The sequence below is a fragment of the Mixophyes fleayi genome, chromosome 3 (assembly GCF_038048845.1).
Source record: "Mixophyes fleayi isolate aMixFle1 chromosome 3, aMixFle1.hap1, whole genome shotgun sequence".
In the NCBI taxonomy this organism is placed as follows: Eukaryota; Metazoa; Chordata; class Amphibia; order Anura; family Limnodynastidae; genus Mixophyes; species Mixophyes fleayi.
This window is the reverse complement of record NC_134404.1, coordinates 22,932,958-22,956,329: the sequence shown is the minus strand read 5'-3', so window position 1 is coordinate 22,956,329 and position 23,372 is coordinate 22,932,958. Positions and strand designations below refer to the sequence as shown.

Below are 23,372 nucleotides of genomic sequence, written 5' to 3'. Positions count from 1 at the left end.
GAGGATTTAGGAAATTCTATGTTCAGCATGTCTTCACCTCTTTTCCAAAAGCAGGTCATCAGGCTTCTAATTCGGGGCCTCCTGAATGTGCTCAAACACTGAGATACATCCTCTCTTATGGATTGTATTATAACTTTGCCCATTACAGAAGAGTGCTTTCATGGACATTGAAGTGATGTTACTATCTTTGCCAGTGTTTATATGCTACTGTGGCCCTAAATCTCACAAGTCACAACACAAAGCATCTGCATGAAAGTTTTTCAAAATAGGTAAAGGGTGGCATGCAGACATGTTAATGTTTCTTTTTTTTAAAATGACCCATTGTCTCTGTCAGCCTTTCCTTTACAGTGCAACACTGAGCAATTCCATTATTGTTTTAAAATCCTTATTAATCAAGTTTTTTCCGATTCATCTGTTATTTTGCTTGATTTCCTTGGCTCTCCCGGAGACATAACTTTCAGTTGCGAAAGTAACCATAAAAGCTGGAGATGCCGGGGATTGAATCCGGGGCCTCATACATGCAAAGCATGCGCTCTACCACTGAGCTACATCCCCTTTTGTTTTTTGAGCAGGGAGTTTGGTTGATTGCATATTTACATGTTATTCCAGTGCCACTACTTTACCAGTCGTCTTAATTAAATCTAAGAGGATGGAACGATGAGCACCATTATACTCTGATGGTGAGTAGAGAAACTGTGGTTTCCGCAGGTGATCAGGATTGCAGTAGAGACGCAATTCAAACTTTGGATGTTTGTGAGCCTTCCTTATCAGCGATTGATTTTTTTTATCAGAAACCCTAGCAGTTGTAATGGAAGGCATGGAAATTTTCACAGTTGATGGTCAGCAGAGTACTGTCCGATAGCCTGTAGTCTTCTAGGAAGTCATCCAGCTCTAAAAGATATTCAATGGTATGGAAGACTTTTTTAACCTGGTGTGTAGCATCCAAAGTGCATGTTGGAAACTTTTTGGCTAATAATATGGAAGAGTTCCTTTCGACAGGTTTTGAAAATCACCTGAGCCCTGAACATTGAACATGCAATTTATCCATTCTTTAAGCACACTTGGGCATTGTATCCTTTAATTGTCATAATATTTAGTGAGTCTAACGGTTGAATACGCCCAAATCATTGTAGAATCTCGCCTGTGCTTTAACATTCTTTCTTAGAGCTCTTTCGTGCCTATATTTGAACCTTTCCAGTAAATCTCTCAAGTCTCTTAACTGATGTATTGCCTTTTCCAATAATCCTAACATCTTCAAGAAGAATTAGTGAAATACAGGTCCTGAGGACTTGGGAACCATACTTTACAGAGTTCCATAATGAATTGGCTCACTAGTTTGCTGACTATTTCCTTGTTTTTTAAGATAGTATATTCTTCTCACCTCAACCTGGACATCATTTTGCCTTCTTAATTTCCCTCTCCTAGGAATAATGGAAAAAGGTAGCTTGTCTTTCAGAAGATGATTGTTAACCATTTTATAGAAAGTGCGAGGATTTAGGAAATTCTATGTTCAGCATGTCTTCACCTCTTTTCCAAAAGCAGGTCCTCAGGCTTCTAATTCGGGGCCTCATGAATGTGCTCAAACACTGAGATACATCCTCTCTTATGGATTGTATTATAACTTTGCCCATTACAGAAGAGTGCTTTCATGGACATTGAAGTGATGTTACTATCTTTGCCAGTGTTAATATACTACTGTGGCCCTAAATCTCACAAGTCACAACACAAAGCATCTGCATGAAAGTTTTTCAAAATAGGTAAAGGGTGGCGTGCAGACATGTTAATGTTTCTTTTTTTTAAAATGACCCATTGTCTCTGTCAGCCTTTCCTTTACAGTGCAACACTGAGCCATTCCATCATTGTTTTAAAATCCTTATTAATCAAGTTTTTTCCGATTCATCTGTTATTTTGCTTGATTTCCTTGGCTCTCCCGGAGACATAACTTTCAGTTGCGAAAGTAACCATAAAAGCTGGAGATGCCGGGGATTGAACCCGGGGCCTCATACATGCAAAGCATGCGCTCTACCACTGAGCTACATCCCCTTTTGTTTTCTGAGCAGGGAGTTCGGGTGATTGCATATTTACATGTTATTCCAGTGCCACTACTTTACCAGTCGTCTTAATTAAATCTAAGAGGATGGAACAATGAGCACCATTATACTCTGATGGTGAGTAGAGAAACTATGGTTTCCGCAGGTGATCAGGATTTCAGTAGAGACGCAATTCAAACTTTGGATGTTTGTGAGCCTTCCTTATCAGCGATTGATTTTTTTATCAGAAACCCTAGCAGTTGTAATGGAAGGCATTGAAATTTTCACAGTTGATGGTCAGCAGAGTACTGTCCGATAGCCTGTAGTCTGCTAGGAAGTCATCCAGCTCTAAAAGATATTCAATGGTATGAAAGACTTTTGCAACCTGGTGTGTAGCATCCAAAGTGCATGTTGGAAACTTTTTGGCTAATAATATGGAAGAGTTCCTTTCGATGGGTTTTGAAAATCACCTGAGCCCTGAACGTTGAACATGCAATTTATCCATTCTTTATTGGGCATTATATCCTTTAATTGTCATATTATTTAGTGAGTCTAACGGTTGAATACGCCCAAATCATTGTAGAATCTCGCCTGTGCTTTAACATTCTTTCTTAGAGCTCTTTTGTGCCTATATTTGAACCTTTCCAGTAAATCTCTCAAGTCTCTTAACTGGTGTATTGCCTTTTCCAATAATCCTAACATCTACAAGAAGAATTGGTGAAATACAGGTCCTGAGGACTTTGGAACCATACTTTACAGAGTTCCACAATGAATTGGCTCACTAGTTTGCTGACTATTTCCTTGTTTTTTTAAGATAGTATATTCTTCTCACCTCAACCTGGACATCATTTTGCCTTCTTAATTTCCCTCTCCTAGGAATAATGGAAAAAAGGTAACTTGTATTTCAGAAGATGACAGTTAACCATTTTATAGAAAGTGCAAGGATTTAGGAAATTCTATGTCCAGCATGTCTTCACCTCTTTTCCAAAAGCAGGTCATCAGGCTTCTAATTCGGGGCCTCCTGAATGTGCTCAAACACTGAGATACATCCTCTCTTATGGATTGTATTATAACTTTGCCCATTACAGAAGAGTGCTTTCATGGACATTGAAGTGATGTTACTATCTTTGCCAGTGTTTATATGCTACTGTGGCCCTAAATCTCACAAGTCACAACACAAAGCATCTGCATGAAAGTTTTTCAAAATAGGTAAAGGGTGGCATGCAGACATGTTAATGTTTCTTTTTTTTAAAATGACCCATTGTCTCTGTCAGCCTTTCCTTTACAGTGCAACACTGAGCAATTCCATTATTGTTTTAAAATCCTTATTAATCAAGTTTTTTCCGATTCATCTGTTATTTTGCTTGATTTCCTTGGCTCTCCCGGAGACATAACTTTCAGTTGCGAAAGTAACCATAAAAGCTGGAGATGCCGGGGATTGAATCCAGGGCCTCATACATGCAAAGCATGCGCTCTACCACTGAGCTACATCCCCTTTTGTTTTTTGAGCAGGGAGTTTGGGTGATTGCATATTTACATGTTATTCCAGTGCCACTACTTTACCAGTCGTCTTAATTAAATCTAAGAGGATGGAACGATGAGCACCATTATACTCTGATGGTGAGTAGAGAAACTGTGGTTTCCGCAGGTGATCAGGATTGCATTAGAGACGCAATTCAAACTTTGGATGTTTGTGAGCCTTCCTTATCAGCGATTGATTTTTTTTATCAGAAACCCTAGCAGTTGTAATGGAAGGCATGGAAATTTTCACAGTTGATGGTCAGCAGAGTACTGTCCGATAGCCTGTAGTCTTCTAGGAAGTCATCCAGCTCTAAAAGATATTCAATGGTATGGAAGACTTTTTTAACCTGGTGTGTAGCATCCAAAGTGCATGTTGGAAACTTTTTGGCTAATAATATGGAAGAGTTCCTTTCGACAGGTTTTGAAAATCACCTGAGCCCTGAACATTGAACATGCAATTTATCCATTCTTTAAGCACACTTGGGCATTGTATCCTTTAATTGTCATAATATTTAGTGAGTCTAACGGTTGAATACGCCCAAATCATTGTAGAATCTCGCCTGTGCTTTAACATTCTTTCTTAGAGCTCTTTCGTGCCTATATTTGAACCTTTCCAGTAAATCTCTCAAGTCTCTTAACTGATGTATTGCCTTTTCCAATAATCCTAACATCTTCAAGAAGAATTAGTGAAATACAGGTCCTGAGGACTTGGGAACCATACTTTACAGAGTTCCATAATGAATTGGCTCACTAGTTTGCTGACTATTTCCTTGTTTTTTAAGATAGTATATTCTTCTCACCTCAACCTGGGCATCATTTTGCCTTCTTAATTTCCCTCTCCTAGGAATAATGGAAAAAAGGTAGCTTGTCTTTCAGAAGATGATTGTTAACCATTTTATAGAAAGTGCGAGGATTTAGGAAATTCTATGTTCAGCATGTCTTCACCTCTTTTCCAAAAGCAGGTCATCAGGCTTCTAATTCGGGGCCTCATGAATGTGCTCAAACACTGAGATACATCCTCTCTTATGGATTGTATTATAACTTTGCCCATTACAGAAGAGTGCTTTCATGGACATTGAAGTGATGTTACTATCTTTGCCAGTGTTTATATGCTACTGTGGCCCTAAATCTCACAAGTCACAACACAAAGCATCTGCATGAAAGTTTTTCAAAATAGGTAAAGGGTGGCATGCAGACATGTTAATGTTTCTTTTTTTTAAAATGACCCATTGTCTCTGTCAGCCTTTCCTTTACAGTGCAACACTGAGCAATTCCATTATTGTTTTAAAATCCTTATTAATCAAGTTTTTTCCGATTCATCTGTTATTTTGCTTGATTTCCTTGCCTCTCCCGGAGACATAACTTTCAGTTGCGAAAGTAACCATAAAAGCTGGAGATGCCGGGGATTGAACCCGGGGCCTCATACATGCAAAGCATGCGCTCTACCACTGAGCTACATCCCCTTTTGTTTTTTGAGCAGGGAGTTTGGGTGATTGCATATTTACATGTTATTCCAGTGCCACTACTTTACCAGTCGTCTTAATTAAATCTAAGAGGATGGAACGATGAGCACCATTATACTCTGATGGTGAGTAGAGAAACTGTGGTTTCCGCAGGTGATCAGGATTGCAGTAGAGACGCATTTCAAACTTTGGATGTTTGTGAGCCTTCCTTATCAGCGATTGATTTTTTTATCAGAAACCCTAGCAGTTGTAATGGAAGGCATGGAAATTTTCACAGTTGATGGTCAGCAGAGTACTGTCCGATAGCCTGTAGTCTGCTAGGAAGTCATCCAGCTCTAAAAGATATTCAATGGTATGGAAGACTTTTGCAACCTGGTGTGTAGTATCCAAAGTGCATGTTGGAAACTTTTTGGCTAATAATATGGAAGAGTTCCTTTCGATGGGTTTTGAAAATCACCTGAGCCCTGAACGTTGAACATGCAATTTATCCATTCTTTATTGGGCATTATATCCTTTAATTGTCATATTATTTAGTGAGTCTAACGGTTGAATACGCCCAAATCATTGTAGAATCTCGCCTGTGCTTTAACATTCTTTCTTAGAGCTCTTTTGTGCCTATATTTGAACCTTTCCAATAAATCTCTCAAGTCTCTTAACTGGTGTATTGCCTTTTCCAATAATCCTAACATCTACTAGAAGAATTGGTGAAATACAGGTCCTGAGGACTTTGGAACCATACTTTACAGAGTTCCACAATGAATTGGCTCACTAGTTTGCTGACTATTTCCTTGTTTTTTAAGATAGTATATTCTTCTCACCTCAACCTGGACATCATTTTGCCTTCTTAATTTCCCTCTCCTAGGAATAATGGAAAAAAGGTAACTTGTATTTCAGAAGATGACAGTTAACCATTTTATAGAAAGTGCAAGGATTTAGGAAATTCTATGTTCAGCATGTCTTCACCTCTTTTCCAAAAGCAGGTCATCAGGCTTCTAATTCGGGGCCTCCTGAATGTGCTCAAACACTGAGATACATCCTCTCTTATGGATTGTATTATAACTTTGCCCATTACAGAAGAGTGCTTTCATGGACATTGAAGTGATGTTACTATCTTTGCCAGTGTTAATATGCTACTGTGGCCCTAAATCTCACAAGTCACAACACAAAGCATCTGCATGAAAGTTTTTCAAAATAGGTAAAGGGTGGCGTGCAGACATGTTAATGTTTCTTTTTTTTAAAATGACCCATTGTCTCTGTCAGCCTTTCCTTTACAGTGCAACACTGAGCCATTCCATCATTGTTTTAAAATCCTTATTAATCAAGTTTTTTCCCATTCATCTGTTATTTTGCTTGATTTCCTTGGCTCTCCCGGAGACATAACTTTCAGTTGCGAAAGTAACCATAAAAGCTGGAGATGCCGGGGATTGAACCCGGGGCCTCATACATGCGAAACATGCGCTCTACCACTGAGCTACATCCCCTTTTGTTTTTTGAGCAGGGAGTTCGGATGATTGCATATTTACATGTTATTCCAGTGCCACTACTTTACCAGTCGTCTTAATTAAATCTAAGAGGATGGAACAATGAGCACCATTATACTCTGATGGTGAGTAGAGAAACTGTGGTTTCCGCAGGTGATCAGGATTGCAGTAGAGACGCATTTCAAACTTTGGATGTTTGTGAGCCTTCCTTATCAGCGATTGATTTTTTTATCAGAAACCCTAGCAGTTGTAATGGAAGGCATGGAAATTTTCACAGTTGATGGTCAGCAGAGTACTGTCCGATAGCCTGTAGTCTGCTAGGAAGTCATCCAGCTCTAAAAGATATTCAATGGTATGGAAGACTTTTGCAACCTGGTGTGTAGTATCCAAAGTGCATGTTGGAAACTTTTTGGCTAATAATATGGAAGAGTTCCTTTCGATGGGTTTTAAAAAACTCCTGAGCGCTGAACGTTGAACATGCAATTTATCCATTCTTTATTGGGCATTATATCCTTTAATTGTCATATTATTTAGTGAGTCTAACGGTTGAATACGCCCAAATCATTGTAGAATCTCGCCTGTGCTTTAACATTCTTTCTTAGAGCTCTTTTGTGCCTATATTTGAACCTTTCCAATAAATCTCTCAAGTCTCTTAACTGGTGTATTGCCTTTTCCAATAATCCTAACATCTACAAGAAGAATTGGTGAAATACAGGTCCTGAGGACTTTGGAACCATACTTTACAGAGTTCCACAATGAATTGGCTCACTAGTTTGCTGACTATTTCCTTGTTTTTTAAGATAGTATATTCTTCTCACCTCAACCTGGACATCATTTTGCCTTCTTAATTTCCCTCTCCTAGGAATAATGGAAAAAAGGTAACTTGTATTTCAGAAGATGACAGTTAACCATTTTATAGAAAGTACAAGGATTTAGGAAATTCTATGTTCAGCATGTCTTCACCTCTTTTCCAAAAGCAGGTCATCAGGCTTCTAATTCGGGGCCTCCTGAATGTGCTCAAACACTGAGATACATCCTCTCTTATGGATTGTATTATAACTTTGCCCATTACAGAAGAGTGCTTTCATGGACATTGAAGTGATGTTACTATCTTTGCCAGTGTTAATATGCTACCGTGGCCCTAAATCTCACAAGTCACAACACAAAGCATCTGCATGAAAGTTTTTCAAAATAGGTAAAGGGTGGCGTGCAGACATGTTAATGTTTCTTTTTTTTAAAATGACCCATTGTCTCTGTCAGCCTTTCCTTTACAGTGCAACACTGAGCCATTCCATCATTGTTTTAAAATCCTTAATAATCAAGTTTTTTCCCATTCATCTGTTATTTTGCTTGATTTCCTTGGCTCTCCCGGAGACATAACTTTCAGTTGGGAAAGTAACCATAAAAGCTGGAGATGCCGGGGATTGAACCCGGGGCCTCATACATGCGAAGCATGCGCTCTACCACTGAGCTACATCCCCTTTTGTTTTTTGAGCAGGGAGTTCGGATGATTGCATATTTACATGTTATTCCATTGCCACTACTTTACCAGTCGTCTTAATTAAATCTAAGAGGATGGAACAATGAGCACCATTATACTCTGATGGTGAGTAGAGAAACTGTGGTTTCCGCAGGTGATCAGGATTGCAGTAGAGACGCATTTCAAACTTTGGATGTTTGTGAGCCTTCCTTATCAGCGATTGATTTTTTTATCAGAAACCCTAGCAGTTGTAATGGAAGGCATGGAAATTTTCACAGTTGATGGTCAGCAGAGTACTGTCCGATAGCCTGTAGTCTGCTAGGAAGTCATCCAGCTCTAAAAGATATTCAATGGTATGGAAGACTTTTGCAACCTGGTGTGTAGTATCCAAAGTGCATGTTGGAAACTTTTTGGCTAATAATATGGAAGAGTTCCTTTCGATGGGTTTTGAAAATCACCTGAGCCCTGAACGTTGAACATGCAATTTATCCATTCTTTATTGGGCATTATATCCTTTAATTGTCATATTATTTAGTGAGTCTAACGGTTGAATACGCCCAAATCATTGTAGAATCTCGCCTGTGCTTTAACATTCTTTCTTAGAGCTCTTTTGTGCCTATATTTGAACCTTTCCAATAAATCTCTCAAGTCTCTTAACTGGTGTATTGCCTTTTCCAATAATCCTAACATCTACAAGAAGAATTGGTGAAATACAGGTCCTGAGGACTTGGGAACCATACTTTACAGAGTTCCACAATGAATTGGCTCACTAGTTTGCTGACTATTTCCTTGTTTTTTAAGATAGTATATTCTTCTCACCTCAACCTGGACATCATTTTGCCTTCTTAATTTCCCTCTCCTAGGAATAATGGAAAAAAGGTAACTTGTATTTCAGAAGATGACAGTTAACCATTTTATAGAAAGTACAAGGATTTAGGAAATTCTATGTTCAGCATGTCTTCACCTCTTTTCCAAAAGCAGGTCATCAGGCTTCTAATTCGGGGCCTCCTGAATGTGCTCAAACACTGAGATACATCCTCTCTTATGGATTGTATTATAACTTTGCCCATTACAGAAGAGTGCTTTCATGGACATTGAAGTGATGTTACTATCTTTGCCAGTGTTAATATGCTACCGTGGCCCTAAATCTCACAAGTCACAACACAAAGCATCTGCATGAAAGTTTTTCAAAATAGGTAAAGGGTGGCGTGCAGACATGTTAATGTTTCTTTTTTTTAAAATGACCCATTGTCTCTGTCAGCCTTTCCTTTACAGTGCAACACTGAGCCATTCCATCATTGTTTTAAAATCCTTAATAATCAAGTTTTTTCCCATTCATCTGTTATTTTGCTTGATTTCCTTGGCTCTCCCGGAGACATAACTTTCAGTTGGGAAAGTAACCATAAAAGCTGGAGATGCTGGGGATTGAACCCGGGGCCTCATACATGCGAAGCATGCACTCTACCACTGAGCTACATCCCCTTTTGGTGAAGTCATGCTGAACATAGAATTTCCTAAATCCTTGTACTTTCTAAAGCATCTGCATGAAAGTTTTTCAAAATAGGTAAAGGGTGGCGTGCAGACATGTTAATGTTTCTTTTTTTTAAAATGACCCATTGTCTCTGTCAGCCTTTCCTTTACAGTGCAACACTGAGCCATTCCATCATTGTTTTAAAATCCTTATTAATCAAGTTTTTTCCCATTCATCTGTTATTTTGCTTGATTTCCTTGGCTCTCCCGGAGACATAACTTTCAGTTGCGAAAGTAACCATAAAAGCTGGAGATGCCGGGGATTGAACCCGGGGCCTCATACATGCAAAGCATGCGCTCTACCACTGAGCTACATCCCCTTTTGTTTTTTGAGCAGGGAGTTCGGATGATTGCATATTTACATGTTATTCCATTGCCACTACTTTACCAGTCGTCTTAATTAAATCTAAGAGGATGGAACAATGAGCACCATTATACTCTGATGGTGAGTAGAGAAACTGTGGTTTCCGCAGGTGATCAGGATTGCAGTAGAGACGCATTTCAAACTTTGGATGTTTGTGAGCCTTCCTTATCAGCGATTGATTTTTTTATCAGAAACCCTAGCAGTTGTAATGGAAGGCATGGAAATTTTCACAGTTGATGGTCAGCAGAGTACTGTCCGATAGCCTGTAGTCTGCTAGGAAGTCATCCAGCTCTAAAAGATATTCAATGGTATGGAAGACTTTTGCAACCTGGTGTGTAGTATCCAAAGTGCATGTTGGAAACTTTTTGGCTAATAATATGGAAGAGTTCCTTTCGATGGGTTTTAAAAAACTCCTGAGCGCTGAACGTTGAACATGCAATTTATCCATTCTTTATTGGGCATTATATCCTTTAATTGTCATATTATTTAGTGAGTCTAACGGTTGAATACGCCCAAATCATTGTAGAATCTCGCCTGTGCTTTAACATTCTTTCTTAGAGCTCTTTTGTGCCTATATTTGAACCTTTCCAATAAATCTCTCAAGTCTCTTAACTGGTGTATTGCCTTTTCCAATAATCCTAACATCTACAAGAAGAATTGGTGAAATACAGGTCCTGAGGACTTTGGAACCATACTTTACAGAGTTCCACAATGAATTGGCTCACTAGTTTGCTGACTATTTCCTTGTTTTTTAAGATAGTATATTCTTCTCACCTCAACCTGGACATCATTTTGCCTTCTTAATTTCCCTCTCCTAGGAATAATGGAAAAAAGGTAACTTGTATTTCAGAAGATGACAGTTAACCATTTTATAGAAAGTACAAGGATTTAGGAAATTCTATGTTCAGCATGTCTTCACCTCTTTTCCAAAAGCAGGTCATCAGGCTTCTAATTCGGGGCCTCCTGAATGTGCTCAAACACTGAGATACATCCTCTCTTATGGATTGTATTATAACTTTGCCCATTACAGAAGAGTGCTTTCATGGACATTGAAGTGATGTTACTATCTTTGCCAGTGTTAATATGCTACCGTGGCCCTAAATCTCACAAGTCACAACACAAAGCATCTGCATGAAAGTTTTTCAAAATAGGTAAAGGGTGGCGTGCAGACATGTTAATGTTTCTTTTTTTTAAAATGACCCATTGTCTCTGTCAGCCTTTCCTTTACAGTGCAACACTGAGCCATTCCATCATTGTTTTAAAATCCTTAATAATCAAGTTTTTTCCCATTCATCTGTTATTTTGCTTGATTTCCTTGGCTCTCCCGGAGACATAACTTTCAGTTGGGAAAGTAACCATAAAAGCTGGAGATGCCGGGGATTGAACCCGGGGCCTCATACATGCGAAGCATGCGCTCTACCACTGAGCTACATCCCCTTTTGTTTTTTGAGCAGGGAGTTCGGATGATTGCATATTTACATGTTATTCCATTGCCACTACTTTACCAGTCGTCTTAATTAAATCTAAGAGGATGGAACAATGAGCACCATTATACTCTGATGGTGAGTAGAGAAACTGTGGTTTCCGCAGGTGATCAGGATTGCAGTAGAGACGCATTTCAAACTTTGGATGTTTGTGAGCCTTCCTTATCAGCGATTGATTTTTTTATCAGAAACCCTAGCAGTTGTAATGGAAGGCATGGAAATTTTCACAGTTGATGGTCAGCAGAGTACTGTCCGATAGCCTGTAGTCTGCTAGGAAGTCATCCAGCTCTAAAAGATATTCAATGGTATGGAAGACTTTTGCAACCTGGTGTGTAGTATCCAAAGTGCATGTTGGAAACTTTTTGGCTAATAATATGGAAGAGTTCCTTTCGATGGGTTTTAAAAAACTCCTGAGCGCTGAACGTTGAACATGCAATTTATCCATTCTTTATTGGGCATTATATCCTTTAATTGTCATATTATTTAGTGAGTCTAACGGTTGAATACGCCCAAATCATTGTAGAATCTCGCCTGTGCTTTAACATTCTTTCTTAGAGCTCTTTTGTGCCTATATTTGAACCTTTCCAATAAATCTCTCAAGTCTCTTAACTGGTGTATTGCCTTTTCCAATAATCCTAACATCTACTAGAAGAATTGGTGAAATACAGGTCCTGAGGACTTTGGAACCATACTTTACAGAGTTCCACAATGAATTGGCTCACTAGTTTGCTGACTATTTCCTTGTTTTTTAAGATAGTATATTCTTCTCACCTCAACCTGGACATCATTTTGCCTTCTTAATTGCCCTCTCCTAGGAATAATGGAAAAAAGGTAACTTGTATTTCAGAAGATGACAGTTAACCATTTTATAGAAAGTGCAAGGATTTAATAAATTCTATGTTCAGCATGTCTTCACCTCTTTTCCAAAAGCAGGTCATCAGGCTTCTAATTCGGGGCCTCCTGAATGTGCTCAAACACTGAGATACATCCTCTCTTATGGATTGTATTATAACTTTGCCCATTACAGAAGAGTGCTTTCATGGACATTGAAGTGATGTTACTATCTTTGCCAGTGTTAATATGCTACTGTGGCCCTAAATCTCACAAGTCACAACACAAAGTATCTGCATGAAAGTTTTTCAAAATAGGTAAAGGGTGGCGTGCAGACATGTTAATGTTTCTTTTTTTTAAAATGACCCATTGTCTCTGTCAGCCTTTCCTTTACAGTGCAACACTGAGCCATTCCATCATTGTTTTAAAATCCTTAATAATCAAGTTTTTTCCCATTCATCTGTTATTTTGCTTGATTTCCTTGGCTCTCCCGGAGACATAACTTTCAGTTGGGAAAGTAACCATAAAAGCTGGAGATGCCGGGGATTGAACCCGGGGCCTCATACATGCGAAGCATGCACTCTACCACTGAGCTACATCCCCTTCTGGTGAAGACATGCTGAACATAGAATTTCCTAAATCCTTGTACTTTCTAAAGCATCTGCATGAAAGTTTTTCAAAATAGGTAAAGGGTGGCGTGCAGACATGTTAATGTTTCTTTTTTTTAAAATGACCCATTGTCTCTGTCAGCCTTTCCTTTACAGTGCAACACTGAGCCATTCCATCATTGTTTTAAAATCCTTATTAATCAAGTTTTTTCCCATTCATCTGTTATTTTGCTTGATTTCCTTGGCTCTCCCGGAGACATAACTTTCAGTTGCGAAAGTAACCATAAAAGCTGGAGATGCCGGGGATTGAACCCGGGGCCTCATACATGCAAAGCATGCGCTCTACCACTGAGCTACATCCCCTTTTGTTTTTTGAGCAGGGAGTTCGGATGATTGCATATTTACATGTTATTCCATTGCCACTACTTTACCAGTCGTCTTAATTAAATCTAAGAGGATGGAACAATGAGCACCATTATACTCTGATGGTGAGTAGAGAAACTGTGGTTTCCGCAGGTGATCAGGATTGCAGTAGAGACGCATTTCAAACTTTGGATGTTTGTGAGCCTTCCTTATCAGCGATTGATTTTTTTATCAGAAACCCTAGCAGTTGTAATGGAAGGCATGGAAATTTTCACAGTTGATGGTCAGCAGAGTACTGTCCGATAGCCTGTAGTCTGCTAGGAAGTCATCCAGCTCTAAAAGATATTCAATGGTATGGAAGACTTTTGCAACCTGGTGTGTAGTATCCAAAGTGCATGTTGGAAACTTTTTGGCTAATAATATGGAAGAGTTCCTTTCGATGGGTTTTAAAAAACTCCTGAGCGCTGAACGTTGAACATGCAATTTATCCATTCTTTATTGGGCATTATATCCTTTAATTGTCATATTATTTAGTGAGTCTAACGGTTGAATACGCCCAAATCATTGTAGAATCTCGCCTGTGCTTTAACATTCTTTCTTAGAGCTCTTTTGTGCCTATATTTGAACCTTTCCAATAAATCTCTCAAGTCTCTTAACTGGTGTATTGCCTTTTCCAATAATCCTAACATCTACTAGAAGAATTGGTGAAATACAGGTCCTGAGGACTTTGGAACCATACTTTACAGAGTTCCACAATGAATTGGCTCACTAGTTTGCTGACTATTTCCTTGTTTTTTAAGATAGTATATTCTTCTCACCTCAACCTGGACATCATTTTGCCTTCTTAATTGCCCTCTCCTAGGAATAATGGAAAAAAGGTAACTTGTATTTCAGAAGATGACAGTTAACCATTTTATAGAAAGTGCAAGGATTTAATAAATTCTATGTTCAGCATGTCTTCACCTCTTTTCCAAAAGCAGGTCATCAGGCTTCTAATTCGGGGCCTCCTGAATGTGCTCAAACACTGAGATACATCCTCTCTTATGGATTGTATTATAACTTTGCCCATTACAGAAGAGTGCTTTCATGGACATTGAAGTGATGTTACTATCTTTGCCAGTGTTAATATGCTACTGTGGCCCTAAATCTCACAAGTCACAACACAAAGTATCTGCATGAAAGTTTTTCAAAATAGGTAAAGGGTGGCGTGCAGACATGTTAATGTTTCTTTTTTTTAAAATGACCCATTGTCTCTGTCAGCCTTTCCTTTACAGTGCAACACTGAGCCATTCCATCATTGTTTTAAAATCCTTAATAATCAAGTTTTTTCCCATTCATCTGTTATTTTGCTTGATTTCCTTGGCTCTCCCGGAGACATAACTTTCAGTTGGGAAAGTAACCATAAAAGCTGGAGATGCCGGGGATTGAACCCGGGGCCTCATACATGCGAAGCATGCGCTCTACCACTGAGCTACATCCCCTTTTGGTGAAGACATGCTGAACATAGAATTTCCTAAATCCTTGTACTTTCTAAAGCATCTGCATGAAAGTTTTTCAAAATAGGTAAAGGGTGGCGTGCAGACATGTTAATGTTTCTTTTTTTTAAAATGACCCATTGTCTCTGTCAGCCTTTCCTTTACAGTGCAACACTGAGCCATTCCATCATTGTTTTAAAATCCTTATTAATCAAGTTTTTTCCCATTCATCTGTTATTTTGCTTGATTTCCTTGGCTCTCCCGGAGACATAACTTTCAGTTGCGAAAGTAACCATAAAAGCTGGAGATGCTGGGGATTGAACCCAGGGCCTCATACATGCAAAGCATGCGCTCTACCACTGAGCTACATCCCCTTTTGTTTTTTGAGCAGGGAGTTCGGGTGATTGCATATTTACATGTTATTCCAGTGCCACTACTTTACCAGTCGTCTTAATTAAATCTAAGAGGATGGAACGATGAGCACCATTATACTCTGATGGTGAGTAGAGAAACTGTGGTTTCCGCAGGTGATCAGGATTGCAGTAGAGACGCAATTCAAACTTTGGATGTTTGTGAGCCTTCCTTATCAGCGATTGATTTTTTTATCAGAAACCCTAGCAGTTGTAATGGAAGGCATGGAAATTTTCACAGTTGATGGTCAGCAGAGTACTGTCCGATAGCCTGTAGTCTGCTAGGAAGTCATCCAGTTCTAAAAGATATTCAATGGTATGGAAGACTTTTGCAACCTGGTGTGTAGCATCCAAAGTGCATGTTGGAAACTTTTTGGCTAATAATATGGAAGAGTTCCTTTCGATGGGTTTTGAAAATCACCTGAGCCCTGAACGTTGAACATGCAATTTATCCATTCTTTATTGGGCATTATATCCTTTAATTGTCATATTATTTAGTGAGTCTAACGGTTGAATACGCCCAAATCATTGTAGAATCTCGCCTGTGCTTTAACATTCTTTCTTAGAGCTCTTTTGTGCCTATATTTGAACCTTTCCAATAAATCTCTCAAGTCTCTTAACTGGTGTATTGCCTTTTCCAATAATCCTAACATCTATAAGAAGAATTGGTGAAATACAGGTCCTGAGGACTTTGGAACCATACTTTACAGAGTTCCACAATGAATTGGCTCACTAGTTTGCTGACTATTTCCTTGTTTTTTAAGATAGTATATTCTTCTCACCTCAACCTGGACATCATTTTGCCTTCTTAATTTCCCTCTCCTAGGAATAATGGAAAAAAGGTAACTTGTATTTCAGAAGATGACAGTTAACCATTTTATAGAAAGTACAAGGATTTAGGAAATTCTATGTTCAGCAGGTCTTCACCTCTTTTCCAAAAGCAGGTCATCAGGCTTCTAATTCGGGGCCTCCTGAATGTGCTCAAACACTGAGATACATCCTCTCTTATGGATTGTATTATAACTTTGCCCATTACAGAAGAGTGCTTTCATGGACATTGAAGTGATGTTACTATCTTTGCCAGTGTTAATATGCTACCGTGGCCCTAAATCTCACAAGTCACAACACAAAGCATCTGCATGAAAGTTTTTCAAAATAGGTAAAGGGTGGCGTGCAGACATGTTAATGTTTCTTTTTTTTAAAATGACCCATTGTCTCTGTCAGCCTTTCCTTTACAGTGCAACACTGAGCCATTCCATCATTGTTTTAAAATCCTTAATAATCAAGTTTTTTCCCATTCATCTGTTATTTTGCTTGATTTCCTTGGCTCTCCCGGAGACATAACTTTCAGTTGGGAAAGTAACCATAAAAGCTGGAGATGCCGGGGATTGAACCCGGGGCCTCATACATGCGAAGCATGCACTCTACCACTGAGCTACATCCCCTTTTGGTGAAGACATGCTGAACATAGAATTTCCTAAATCCTTGTACTTTCTAAAGCATCTGCATGAAAGTTTTTCAAAATAGGTAAAGGGTGGCGTGCAGACATGTTAATGTTTCTTTTTTTTAAAATGACCCATTGTCTCTGTCAGCCTTTCCTTTACAGTGCAACACTGAGCCATTCCATCATTGTTTTAAAATCCTTATTAATCAAGTTTTTTCCCATTCATCTGTTATTTTGCTTGATTTCCTTGGCTCTCCCGGAGACATAACTTTCAGTTGCGAAAGTAACCATAAAAGCTGGAGATGCCGGGGATTGAACCCGGGGCCTCATACATGCAAAGCATGCGCTCTACCACTGAGCTACATCCCCTTTTGTTTTTTGAGCAGGGAGTTCGGATGATTGCATATTTACATGTTATTCCATTGCCACTACTTTACCAGTCGTCTTAATTAAATCTAAGAGGATGGAACAATGAGCACCATTATACTCTGATGGTGAGTAGAGAAACTGTGGTTTCCGCAGGTGATCAGGATTGCAGTAGAGACGCATTTCAAACTTTGGATGTTTGTGAGCCTTCCTTATCAGCGATTGATTTTTTTATCAGAAACCCTAGCAGTTGTAATGGAAGGCATGGAAATTTTCACAGTTGATGGTCAGCAGAGTACTGTCCGATAGCCTGTAGTCTGCTAGGAAGTCATCCAGCTCTAAAAGATATTCAATGGTATGGAAGACTTTTGCAACCTGGTGTGTAGTATCCAAAGTGCATGTTGGAAACTTTTTGGCTAATAATATGGAAGAGTTCCTTTCGATGGGTTTTAAAAAACTCCTGAGCGCTGAACGTTGAACATGCAATTTATCCATTCTTTATTGGGCATTATATCCTTTAATTGTCATATTATTTAGTGAGTCTAACGGTTGAATACGCCCAAATCATTGTAGAATCTCGCCTGTGCTTTAACATTCTTTCTTAGAGCTCTTTTGTGCCTATATTTGAACCTTTCCAATAAATCTCTCAAGTCTCTTAACTGGTGTATTGCCTTTTCCAATAATCCTAACATCTACTAGAAGAATTGGTGAAATACAGGTCCTGAGGACTTTGGAACCATACTTTACAGAGTTCCACAATGAATTGGCTCACTAGTTTGCTGACTATTTCCTTGTTTTTTAAGATAGTATATTCTTCTCACCTCAACCTGGACATCATTTTGCCTTCTTAATTGCCCTCTCCTAGGAATAATGGAAAAAAGGTAACTTGTATTTCAGAAGATGACAGTTAACCATTTTATAGAAAGTGCAAGGATTTAATAAATTCTATGTTCAGCATGTCTTCACCTCTTTTCCAAAAGCAGGTCATCAGGCTTCTAATTCGGGGCCTCCTGAATGTGCTCAAACACTGAGATACATCCTCTCTTATGGATTGTATTATAACTTTGCCCATTACAGAAGAGTGCTTTCATGGACATTGAAGTGATGTTACTATCTTTGCCAGTGTTAATATGCTACTGTGGCCCTAAATCTCACAAGTCACAACACAAAGTATCTGCATGAAAGTTTTTCAAAATAGGTAAAGGGTGGCGTGCAGACATGTTAATGTTTCTTTTTTTTAAAATGACCCATTGTCTCTGTCAGCCTTTCCTTTACAGTGCAACACTGAGCCATTCCATCATTGTTTTAAAATCCTTATTAATCAAGTTTTTTCCCATTCATCTGTTATTTTGCTTGATTTCCTTGGCTCTCCCGGAGACATAACTTTCAGTTGCGAAAGTAACCATAAAAGCTGGAGATGCTGGGGATTGAACCCGGGGCCTCATACATGCAAAGCATGCGCTCTACCACTGAGCTACATCCCCTTTTGTTTTTTGAGCAGGGAGTTCGGGTGATTGCATATTTACATGTTATTCCAGTGCCACTACTTTACCAGTCGTCTTAATTAAATCTAAGAGGATGGAACGATGAGCACCATTATACTCTGATGGTGAGTAGAGAAACTGTGGTTTCCGCAGGTGATCAGGATTGCAGTAGAGACGCAATTCAAACTTTGGATGTTTGTGAGCCTTCCTTATCAGCGATTGATTTTTTTATCAGAAACCCTAGCAGTTGTAATGGAAGGCATGGAAATTTTCACAGTTGATGGTCAGCAGAGTACTGTCCGATAGCCTGTAGTCTGCTAGGAAGTCATCCAGTTCTAAAAGATATTCAATGGTATGGAAGACTTTTGCAACCTGGTGTGTAGCATCCAAAGTGCATGTTGGAAACTTTTTGGCTAATAATATGGAAGAGTTCCTTTCGATGGGTTTTGAAAATCACCTGAGCCCTGAACGTTGAACATGCAATTTATCCATTCTTTATTGGGCATTATATCCTTTAATTGTCATATTATTTAGTGAGTCTAACGGTTGAATACGCCCAAATCATTGTAGAATCTCGCCTGTGCTTTAACATTCTTTCTTAGAGCTCTTTTGTGCCTATATTTGAACCTTTCCAATAAATCTCTCAAGTCTCTTAACTGGTGTATTGCCTTTTCCAATAATCCTAACATCTACAAGAAGAATTGGTGAAATACAGGTCCTGAGGACTTTGGAACCATACTTTACAGAGTTCCACAATGAATTGGCTCACTAGTTTGCTGACTATTTCCTTGTTTTTTAAGATAGTATATTCTTCTCACCTCAACCTGGACATCATTTTGCCTTCTTAATTTCCCTCTCCTAGGAATAATGGAAAAAAGGTAACTTGTATTTCAGAAGATGACAGTTAACCATTTTATAGAAAGTACAAGGATTTAGGAAATTCTATGTTCAGCATGTCTTCACCTCTTTTCCAAAAGCAGGTCATCAGGCTTCTAATTCGGGGCCTCCTGAATGTGCTCAAACACTGAGATACATCCTCTCTTATGGATTGTATTATAACTTTGCCCATTACAGAAGAGTGCTTTCATGGACATTGAAGTGATGTTACTATCTTTGCCAGTGTTAATATGCTACCGTGGCCCTAAATCTCACAAGTCACAACACAAAGCATCTGCATGAAAGTTTTTCAAAATAGGTAAAGGGTGGCGTGCAGACATGTTAATGTTTCTTTTTTTTAAAATGACCCATTGTCTCTGTCAGCCTTTCCTTTACAGTGCAACACTGAGCCATTCCATCATTGTTTTAAAATCCTTAATAATCAAGTTTTTTCCCATTCATCTGTTATTTTGCTTGATTTCCTTGGCTCTCCCGGAGACATAACTTTCAGTTGGGAAAGTAACCATAAAAGCTGGAGATGCCGGGGATTGAACCCGGGGCCTCATACATGCGAAGCATGCACTCTACCACTGAGCTACATCCCCTTTTGTCTTTTGAGCAGGGAGTTCGGATGATTGCATATTTACATGTTATTCCAGTGCCACTACTTTACCAGTCGTCTTAATTAAATCTAAGAGGATGGAACAATGAGCACCATTATACTCTGATGGTGAGTAGAGAAACTGTGGTTTCCGCAGGTGATCAGGATTGCAGTAGAGACGCATTTCAAACTTTGGATGTTTGTGAGCCTTCCTTATCAGCGATTGATTTTTTTATCAGAAACCCTAGCAGTTGTAATGGAAGGCATGGAAATTTTCACAGTTGATGGTCAGCAGAGTACTGTCCGATAGCCTGTAGTCTGCTAGGAAGTCATCCAGCTCTAAAAGATATTCAATGGTATGGAAGACTTTTGCAACCTGGTGTGTAGCATCCAAAGTGCATGTTGGAAACTTTTTGGCTAATAATATGGAAGAGTTCCTTTCGATGGGTTTTGAAAATCACCTGAGCCCTGAACGTTGAACATGCAATTTATCCATTCTTTATTGGGCATTATATCCTTTAATTGTCATATTATTTAGTGAGTCTAACGGTTGAATACGCCCAAATCATTGTAGAATCTCGCCTGTGCTTTAACATTCTTTCTTAGAGCTCTTTTGTGCCTATATTTGAACCTTTCCAATAAATCTCTCAAGTCTCTTAACTGGTGTATTGCCTTTTCCAATAATCCTAACATCTACTAGAAGAATTGGTGAAATACAGGTCCTGAGGACTTTGGAACCATACTTTACAGAGTTCCACAATGAATTGGCTCACTAGTTTGCTGACTATTTCCTTGTTTTTTAAGATAGTATATTCTTCTCACCTCAACCTGGACATTATTTTGCCTTCTTAATTTCCCTCTCCTAGGAATAATGGAAAAAAGGTAACTTGTATTTCAGAAGATGACAGTTAACCATTTTATAGAAAGTGCAAGGATTTAGGAAATTCTATGTTCAGCATGTCTTCACCTCTTTTCCAAAAGCAGGTCATCAGGCTTCTAATTCGGGGCCTCCTGAATGTGCTCAAACACTGAGATACATCCTCTCTTATGGATTGTATTATAACTTTGCCCATTACAGAAGAGTGCTTTCATGGACATTGAAGTGATGTTACTATCTTTGCCGGTGATAATATGCTACTGTGGCCCTAAATCTCACAAGTCACAACACAAAGCATCTGCATGAAAGTTTTTCAAAATAGGTAAAGGGTGGCGTGCAGACATGTTAATGTTTCTTTTTTTTAAAATGACCCATTGTCTCTGTCAGCCTTTCCTTTACAGTGCAACACTGAGCCATTCCATCATTGTTTTAAAATCCTTATTAATCAATTTTTTTCCCATTCATCTGTTATTTTGCTTGATTTCCTTGGCTCTCCCGGAGACATAACTTTCAGTTGGGAAAGTAACCATAAAAGCTGGAGATGCCGGGGATTGAAGCCGGGGCCTCATACATGCGAAGCATGCGCTCTACCACTGAGCTACATCCCCTTTGGTTTTTTGAGCAGGGAGTTCGGGTGATTGCATATTTACATGTTATTCTAGTGCCACTACTTTACCAGTCGTCTTAATTAAATCTAAGAGGATGGAACGATGAGCACCATTATACTCTGATGGTGAGTAGAGAAACTGTGGTTTCTGCAGGTGATCAGGATTGCAGGAGAGACGCAGTTCAAACTTTGGATGTTTGTGAGCCTTCCTTATCAGCAATTGATTTTTTTATCAGAAACCCTAGCAGTTGTAATGGAAGGCATGGAAATTTTCACAGTTGATGGTCAGCAGAGTACTGTCCGATAGCCTGTAGTCTGCTAGGAAGTCATCCAGCTCTAAAAGATATTCAATGGTATGGAAGACTTTTGCAACCTGGTGTGTAGCATCCAAAGTGCATGTTGGAAACTTTTTGGCTAATAATATGGAAGAGTTCCTTTCGATGGGTTTTGAAAATCACCTGAGCCCTGAACGTTGAACATGCAATTTATCCATTCTTTATTGGGCATTATATCCTTTAATTGTCATATTATTTAGTGAGTCTAACGGTTGAATACGCCCAAATCATTGTAGAATCTCGCCTGTGCTTTAACATTCTTTCTTAGAGCTCTTTTGTGCCTATATTTGAACCTTTCCAATAAATCTCTCAAGTCTCTTAACTGGTGTATTGCCTTTTCCAATAATCCTAACATCTACAAGAAGAATTGGTGAAATACAGGTCCTGAGGACTTTGGAACCATACTTTACAGAGTTCCACAATGAATTGGCTCACTAGTTTGCTGACTATTTCCTTGTTTTTTAAGATAGTATATTCTTCTCACCTCAACCTGGACATCATTTTGCCTTCTTAATTTCCCTCTCCTAGGAATAATGGAAAAAAGGTAACTTGTATTTCAGAAGATGACAGTTAACCATTTTATAGAAAGTACAAGGATTTAGGAAATTCTATGTTCAGCATGTCTTCACCTCTTTTCCAAAAGCAGGTCATCAGGCTTCTAATTCGGGGCCTCCTGAATGTGCTCAAACACTGAGATACATCCTCTCTTATGGATTGTATTATAACTTTGCCCATTACAGAAGAGTGCTTTCATGGACATTGAAGTGATGTTACTATCTTTGCCAGTGTTAATATGCTACCGTGGCCCTAAATCTCACAAGTCACAACACAAAGCATCTGCATGAAAGTTTTTCAAAATAGGTAAAGGGTGGCGTGCAGACATGTTAATGTTTCTTTTTTTTAAAATGACCCATTGTCTCTGTCAGCCTTTCCTTTACAGTGCAACACTGAGCCATTCCATCATTGTTTTAAAATCCTTATCAATCAAGTTTTTTCCCATACATCTGTTATTTTGCTTGATTTCCTTGGCTCTCCCGGAGACATAACTTTCAGTTGCGAAAGTAACCATAAAAGCTGGAGATGCCAGGGATTGAACCTGGGGACTCATACATGCGAAGCATGCGCTCTACCACTGAGCTACATCCCCTTTTGTTTTTTGAGCAGGGAGTTCGGATGATTGCATATTTACATGTTATTCCAGTGCCACTACTTTACCAGTCGTCTTAATTAAATCTAAGAGGATGGAACGATGAGCACCATTATACTCTGATGGTGAGTAGAGAAACTGTGGTTTCTGCAGGTGATCAGGATTGCAGGAGAGACGCAGTTCAAACTTTGGATGTTTGTGAGCCTTCCTTATCAGCAATTGATTTTTTTATCAGAAACCCTAGCAGTTGTAATGGAAGGCATGGAAATTTTCACAGTTGATGGTCAGCAGAGTACTGTCCGATAGCCTGTAGTCTGCTAGGAAGTCATCCAGCTCTAAAAGATATTCAATGGTATGGAAGACTTTTGCAACCTGGTGTGTAGCATCCAAAGTGCATGTTGGAAACTTTTTGGCTAATAATATGGAAGAGTTCCTTTCGATGGGTTTTGAAAATCACCTGAGCCCTGAACGTTGAACATGCAATTTATCCATTCTTTATTGGGCATTATATCCTTTAATTGTCATATTATTTAGTGAGTCTAACGGTTGAATACGCCCAAATCATTGTAGAATCTCGCCTGTGCTTTAACATTCT

At 39.0% G+C, this 23,372-nt stretch overlaps 19 non-coding genes across 19 annotated transcripts; all 19 read right to left on the bottom strand.

Moving 5' to 3' along the window:
• Positions 1–483: 483 nt before the first annotated feature.
• Positions 484–555, bottom strand: TRNAA-UGC (transfer RNA alanine (anticodon UGC)). The gene has a single exon. It is a non-coding gene; the product is annotated as a tRNA-Ala (tRNA).
• Positions 556–1,971: 1,416 nt separating this feature from the next.
• Positions 1,972–2,043, bottom strand: TRNAA-UGC (transfer RNA alanine (anticodon UGC)). Its single transcript has one exon. It is a non-coding gene; the product is annotated as a tRNA-Ala (tRNA).
• A 1,410-nt stretch (positions 2,044–3,453) lies between these two features.
• On the bottom strand, positions 3,454–3,525 carry TRNAA-UGC (transfer RNA alanine (anticodon UGC)). The gene has a single exon. It is a non-coding gene; the product is annotated as a tRNA-Ala (tRNA).
• A 1,417-nt stretch (positions 3,526–4,942) lies between these two features.
• On the bottom strand, positions 4,943–5,014 carry TRNAA-UGC (transfer RNA alanine (anticodon UGC)). The gene has a single exon. It is a non-coding gene; the product is annotated as a tRNA-Ala (tRNA).
• Positions 5,015–6,423: 1,409 nt separating this feature from the next.
• TRNAA-CGC (transfer RNA alanine (anticodon CGC)) lies at positions 6,424–6,495 on the bottom strand. Its single transcript has one exon. It is a non-coding gene; the product is annotated as a tRNA-Ala (tRNA).
• Positions 6,496–7,904: 1,409 nt separating this feature from the next.
• TRNAA-CGC (transfer RNA alanine (anticodon CGC)) lies at positions 7,905–7,976 on the bottom strand. The gene has a single exon. It is a non-coding gene; the product is annotated as a tRNA-Ala (tRNA).
• Positions 7,977–9,385: 1,409 nt separating this feature from the next.
• On the bottom strand, positions 9,386–9,457 carry TRNAA-CGC (transfer RNA alanine (anticodon CGC)). The gene has a single exon. It is a non-coding gene; the product is annotated as a tRNA-Ala (tRNA).
• A 296-nt stretch (positions 9,458–9,753) lies between these two features.
• Positions 9,754–9,825, bottom strand: TRNAA-UGC (transfer RNA alanine (anticodon UGC)). The gene has a single exon. It is a non-coding gene; the product is annotated as a tRNA-Ala (tRNA).
• A 1,409-nt stretch (positions 9,826–11,234) lies between these two features.
• Positions 11,235–11,306, bottom strand: TRNAA-CGC (transfer RNA alanine (anticodon CGC)). Its single transcript has one exon. It is a non-coding gene; the product is annotated as a tRNA-Ala (tRNA).
• A 1,409-nt stretch (positions 11,307–12,715) lies between these two features.
• TRNAA-CGC (transfer RNA alanine (anticodon CGC)) lies at positions 12,716–12,787 on the bottom strand. Its single transcript has one exon. It is a non-coding gene; the product is annotated as a tRNA-Ala (tRNA).
• Positions 12,788–13,083: 296 nt separating this feature from the next.
• Positions 13,084–13,155, bottom strand: TRNAA-UGC (transfer RNA alanine (anticodon UGC)). The gene has a single exon. It is a non-coding gene; the product is annotated as a tRNA-Ala (tRNA).
• Positions 13,156–14,564: 1,409 nt separating this feature from the next.
• TRNAA-CGC (transfer RNA alanine (anticodon CGC)) lies at positions 14,565–14,636 on the bottom strand. The gene has a single exon. It is a non-coding gene; the product is annotated as a tRNA-Ala (tRNA).
• A 296-nt stretch (positions 14,637–14,932) lies between these two features.
• Positions 14,933–15,004, bottom strand: TRNAA-UGC (transfer RNA alanine (anticodon UGC)). The gene has a single exon. It is a non-coding gene; the product is annotated as a tRNA-Ala (tRNA).
• A 1,409-nt stretch (positions 15,005–16,413) lies between these two features.
• TRNAA-CGC (transfer RNA alanine (anticodon CGC)) lies at positions 16,414–16,485 on the bottom strand. The gene has a single exon. It is a non-coding gene; the product is annotated as a tRNA-Ala (tRNA).
• Positions 16,486–16,781: 296 nt separating this feature from the next.
• TRNAA-UGC (transfer RNA alanine (anticodon UGC)) lies at positions 16,782–16,853 on the bottom strand. The gene has a single exon. It is a non-coding gene; the product is annotated as a tRNA-Ala (tRNA).
• A 1,409-nt stretch (positions 16,854–18,262) lies between these two features.
• On the bottom strand, positions 18,263–18,334 carry TRNAA-UGC (transfer RNA alanine (anticodon UGC)). Its single transcript has one exon. It is a non-coding gene; the product is annotated as a tRNA-Ala (tRNA).
• Positions 18,335–19,743: 1,409 nt separating this feature from the next.
• On the bottom strand, positions 19,744–19,815 carry TRNAA-CGC (transfer RNA alanine (anticodon CGC)). Its single transcript has one exon. It is a non-coding gene; the product is annotated as a tRNA-Ala (tRNA).
• Positions 19,816–21,224: 1,409 nt separating this feature from the next.
• Positions 21,225–21,296, bottom strand: TRNAA-CGC (transfer RNA alanine (anticodon CGC)). The gene has a single exon. It is a non-coding gene; the product is annotated as a tRNA-Ala (tRNA).
• A 1,409-nt stretch (positions 21,297–22,705) lies between these two features.
• TRNAA-CGC (transfer RNA alanine (anticodon CGC)) lies at positions 22,706–22,777 on the bottom strand. The gene has a single exon. It is a non-coding gene; the product is annotated as a tRNA-Ala (tRNA).
• Between the last annotated feature and the right edge of the window lie 595 nt (positions 22,778–23,372).